The sequence below is a fragment of the Mya arenaria genome, chromosome 10 (assembly GCF_026914265.1).
Source record: "Mya arenaria isolate MELC-2E11 chromosome 10, ASM2691426v1".
Classification (NCBI taxonomy): Eukaryota; Metazoa; Mollusca; class Bivalvia; order Myida; family Myidae; genus Mya; species Mya arenaria.
This window is the reverse complement of record NC_069131.1, coordinates 63,333,039-63,339,038: the sequence shown is the minus strand read 5'-3', so window position 1 is coordinate 63,339,038 and position 6,000 is coordinate 63,333,039.

The following is a 6,000-nucleotide window of genomic DNA, read 5'->3' as shown; positions in this document are numbered from 1 at the left end:
TTATATTCATACTCCCTTCCATATAGTACTTTTTGCGTGGTATGTCATTGAAATATGTAGCCATAGGACCTATTGACATACATGTTAATCAATGATTCACACAAACATAACAATATAATAAATCGTCTTTTTTATTTTTTATACTAAAACGTTGTTTATGATAGGATTATGTCGTGGATAATTGTTACCTTTATTGGAATCAAAGGGGTTAAATAATGCCATATACATATAAAATTGGAATTGTAAATTTGTTTATTCCTTTCTCTTTAAGCTGCAGAAACATGTTGTTTGAGGTATTTATACACTACAACATAACTTGGAGGGGCAATAGCCTTTAACGGAGATTTTAACGATATGATATCCCATTATTTCAGCATTTTTAAAACATCACACAATAAAGCTGCTGCCGTTTCTAAGAACTTTCCGAAAGCCTTGATGTGATTTTAATACTGAGTGTTCCTGTCATTCGTTTAAAACTGATGAGCACGGCTGCTTAACGTGGTATACATAAACAAAGGCTGCTAGACTTATTAAGTCAAAATACGGCTCTATGATATATATAATTCTTTAAGGCTGTATTTCAGTATAGCTAAGACATGTGCAGTTCGAGTGGGATTTCAGAATAATTGAATACTAGCGGAGCAGACGATATATCTAAAATGTCAAACGAATTGAAAACATACGTATTTATAGTGTTTAAGTATGCATTAATGCAGCAGAGTGCTCTTGTAAATACGGATATTGATGTTTTACTATACCTGCATCTATAATCATTGTTTTTAAGTATAATGCCTAGATTGTATGCCTCACCCACCATTTTGTACCCACCACTGCACTGTATAAGCGTTATTGTAGTTTAGCTTGGCTGCTTGTCAATGATTAAAATCTGGTGTTATAAGTGAGTTTCCTCCGGGTATTCCGGTTTCCCCCACAACACAGGACCACTGTCCCGCGTTAAATCGTGTCAACGAGACTTATTAATATAATGTTGTAATAATAACTGGTGTCCTACCAACATCAAATTGACGACATTTTGTCATCACTAAGTTTATATTATGATTTGTTTACTGGTATTTGAAGGATTTTATCCAAGTAGAAAGTCACATTTAAATGATTTGCCAACTGTATATCACATTAAATGTAAAACATCACGTCTTTAAAATGTAAGTTTTATGCCCTATATTTTAATTTAACATTACTTTAACTGTTATTATTTTAACAAATAAAAACAAATGGCAATTATTTTATGAAATAATAATGAAATATAAATGGCATTTACTCAGCTATTGTAATAGTTCGCTTCAGACAAATACGTAACAGTTATCACTTATGATAAGCAGCTTTCATTTCTTGTCATATTTTATCAAATTGTATCATACTTTTGTAATATAAAATGTTACAAGAACTGCGTTTAGATACTTGAGGTGTATTCGGCTCGAGTGGATTTTTTCCACTTTGGATTTCACGGGGGGCAAACATAATTACCGTACAGTATTAAAATTACTGGTTAAACACTTAAAAAAACACGTGTTTCCAAAACTAAATATCATTTAAATGACGCACTATGTTGTTTTAATACTTAATTTAAACATCGCGCACTGATAAATGTTTGATGTGACGTCCTCAATGTTGAAAACGGCCGTATTGCACCTACATTCGCTGGGGAAAGCAGACAATTCCGTAGCGAAAAAATAGGAATAAATAAGGTGTTAGACGCACGCACACTGGCAGCTGGATTAACTATCGTTGTCTTCACGAAAAGCCCCAGTTCGAAAACAACGTTCAAGATAATGGCTCTTTGGCATTGCTTTTCGGTGCAGAATATGAGACTGGAACACCTTACTTCATAAACTATTTAAACAACCACGACGTATCATATGTAGTTTGCCCTTGACTTCATCGATTCCAGCTAGGACTGAGTGTAATTCTGAATGGCAGACGGAATATAAGGGTTTTCCGACGGTCAAGTATTAAAACCAAGCGGGCGGAATGGAATTTGTTTGTATAGATAATGATCCTGAGAAAGATTTGGGTGGTAATCAAATCAACAATGACGGCGCTGTGAAGTAGTTGCATATGGCGCATTGAAATCTCCGCGAAATCATATAGATGATAGTATTACCTGTGTCGTGTGTTCGTTGATTAGACATATCGCCTGTATACGTTGTTATAAAGAACGTGAATGGTTAGTTGTTTAAGAACAGGGACAAACATTTAAAAAATGTTTAGAATAACAATAATATGATAAGAATAAAAAAGTATTGACTGTGAAAACGGGAAATCAAACTAAATTAAATTAAAAGAAAACACCAATATTACTGAACGACACGGGTAGTAGGATTGGCATGATGACTATGTTACCAATTTTAAATTATACCATTACAGTAATGATATGAATGAACTTATTACAAAATATCAGCGATCTGAACTTCGTATTTAAATTTTGCTTTTGTTAATTCTTTAACGGTTGCCGAGTAGTTTTTGGGAATATTGAAATGCGGATTAGGTCCGTCCATCCTTATATGACTTCATTTATCCGTCTAGATATATTTTCTGTTTGCTCATATTACATTCATAATCATTATCCTACTTCAGCTTGAGGTAAAATTGTACTTTTATTCCAAACTTAGTTCAGTTACAATAACATATTTTTAATGTTTAGTACTCACATGATAATATATAAGCATGAGTTCGTTTTTAAATAAAAATCGTTATGTGCATAACACAATGCTTCAAAGGCAACATAAAACACTATTTGATAGAGGCAGACCAAATAATTTAAACTAGTTACGGAGTGGAGTTGATTGCTTCGGAATGGGATCGGTAAAAAACACAGCAACACTACGGATTGAAATCGAAAAAACACAACAGTCGCTCATTGGACCTATAATCGCACGTAACAACTTTAAAATTGAAAGTGTAAGTAAATTATTCTTAGACGACCGCGTTGAACGTCACTGGATACAATGTCTAAATGTCTTTATCAGGCTAAGAACTGGTTCGATAAGAGATTAAAACAATAATTTTGATCGAATAATCAGTTACAAGGCTATCAGAGTTGCAGGGCTTATCCTATGTTGCCTTACAATACGATACAATTTGAACAAAAGAAATACGTAGAATGTTTTACAGTGGAAACTCACTCAACCGGACAAGATCCGGACTGGGCAAAATTCCCGGTTTAGTGAGGATTCCGGTTTAGTGGGATTTGATGTACGGGGTAAGTTTACTCAAAATATTAACTGAGTTAACCTTTATAGTCTTTTGTTTGCCAGGGACAGTTCAATTCTCCGACGTTTAGACGGAGGTTGAGACATGATTAAAGCACTTGCAAAAGTGATAAGCATAATTAAACATTTCTGCGTTTTTATAATCATCTTTTTTCCAAGTCTTGAAATAAAACAACTCGCGTAATTTAATGCTTGTTTAGTATGTTTGTGATTTAATTAACGCACCGTTCTAATTTGATTCAATCATAGAAGTCTTAAGATAAAACAACCCTCCAAAATGATCACTAAATATCCGTTTCTAGTTCTTTATTTTCTGTAACAAATAAATTAATGTTTCAATCAATTTTCTTTTTACAAGTTTGATTATTGCGCGACAGTCAATCCACAGCGCAATCATCATTATCGAGTTAATACAACATCACAGGTGTAATATTTAACGACGCACCGGCTGTCAAAACAAAGTGACACGCGATTCGCGAATTCCTAATACACAAAATTATTTTGACATGTTTGAACAAATAAAGGTCCGGTTTTGTGAGGTAAAATTACGTTGACAACTAACAAATTTTCTCGATTTTTTGTCCGGTATCCGGAATTCCGGGGTTCCGGTTTTGTAGGGATTTTTTACATTGAAAATAGAAGGGGAAAACGGGACCCTGAAAAAAGTCCGGTATCCCGAGGATTTCGGTTTTGTGGAGATCCGGTTTAGTGAGTTTCCACTCTACCACATTTCACAATATGTTGCATCGAACCTACAACTTTTCAGTCGCCTGTTGTCAATCAAACAACACGTTTATCAATAATATATTTTGTCAAACAAAACAAATGCTGACTATTGACTTGTTTCTTTAATTTAAGAATTGGTTAAAGATTGATTGTATTTACTCACATTAAAATAATAAAAAAAACAATAGCTGAATGCTGAAATAAGTGAACAGGAACACATGAGAAATACTGCCTTCTCATGAGATGAAATAGAATGTTGACCACTCAGTAAAAAAACAGCTACGTAAAGCAGTTTTCCTGTGGAGTCATATAGCAAAAGGTATCGTATTTTATTCGACCAAGACTCGTCTCGACGGATAGAGATTAGTACAATACACAACATTGTCGGTTTCATATCATTTTGTTGCTTATTACTAGTATAATACTTCCGTGCATGTGATGTTCGTTAGTCTTGCAGTTAGTTGTAAAGATAGACACATATGGAAGCAAGTATCTTCCGATATCCAAAAAAAAGAAAAATCGAACCTCGTATTCTGCGAACATTTAATGAGTGTTTTATCAGAACTTGTATTTTAAGATATCAATGCTCAAAGGCATTTGTTGTAATCTTTTCATGTAATGATAACTGTTTAAAATGTTCCTTTTATGCAAACAATTCATTTTGGGTCCGTTTCTCATATCTCTACGCTGAATTCAGATCCCAAAGATATACACTAAAGGATTGCAAAGAGTAAACAATTCAAAAGCAAGATTTATTCATCAACATTTCAAATGCCCCATATGCCTCGAAAATTTGTTGACAGGCATCTAATTTCATGGTCTATGAACCATTCTACTATCTTGTTGCAAACGGAGCTACGAACTATTAAGATACAAATCATTGATCTATGAATTATATGCGTCGGGTTTGCGGGCATTTATATATAATTGCAGCTGTGCGGCTACTGTAAAAGAGTTGCCCTATACTTCTACCACGCTATTATTCGACATAATTGTTTAGTCTTCACAGTAGAATGCAAACCGCTATTGCACTTCTCTTGATTTTGTAAAAAAATTGTTTTCGTTTGATTTAAATGTGATATGTGCTTTCGATGAATCAGCGTTCTCGAATGAATGTATCTGTTACTGTGATGTATTGAGGTCGTAAACAGCCGTCACGTATTTCTCCGACAGTGAAATGATCATGATTCTTATTGGCGTTGACAATGTTGGTTTATACTAATTGATTAAAGCTCAATTATACGACTGTTGTGTTGGTTCATATTAATTGGTGTTAGCTCAATTATACGACCACTATCTTGTTTCATATTAATTGGTTTTAGCTCGATTATACAGACCGCTGTATTGGTTAACATCAATTGATTTAAGCTCAATTATACGACCGCTGTGTTGGTTCAAATTAATTGGTCTAAGCTCGATTATACAGACCGCTGTATGACGATATGAATCACTCTTTGTTTCTCTTTCTGTGTAGAAACCGGTACGTGTAACTTTTGTTAGAGGCCATAAAAATTCTCCTGGTTGAACTCAGTAAGCAGCCTCAATCAAACCATGACTACTTTTTAAAAGATTATCTATATTGTATTTATAAACTATTATAATCTATATCAGTTGGTGCGTAAATGATTTTAAGGAAATTATTCACACAATTGTGAATAAATATGACATTTCTAGTGTTACTGCAAATACGTTAATACTTATTAAACCTGTTTAAACAGGCGGCTAATCACGGGAATAACTAAACATTTCTTGATAACTGTATCTTTTTTGTTTTGAAAAACCCCAATGATGCTGCCTCGTAACAGAAAATGATAATGTTAGGTAATGTATGAATACTTTACATTTCAGATGGCTTTGCATGTTTTCAATATAATTTGTTTGGATAATAAAAAAGAAACAAACAGAAGGAAAACGTCACGTGCCAAACGCTAGCGATGCAAATGTTTATTTACACGAGAAAAGGCCACACGAGGTATTCTTAATTCGTTTAGTTGATAGATGTGTGTACAGATATGACGTTAAATTGTAATCCATTTATAAGCGC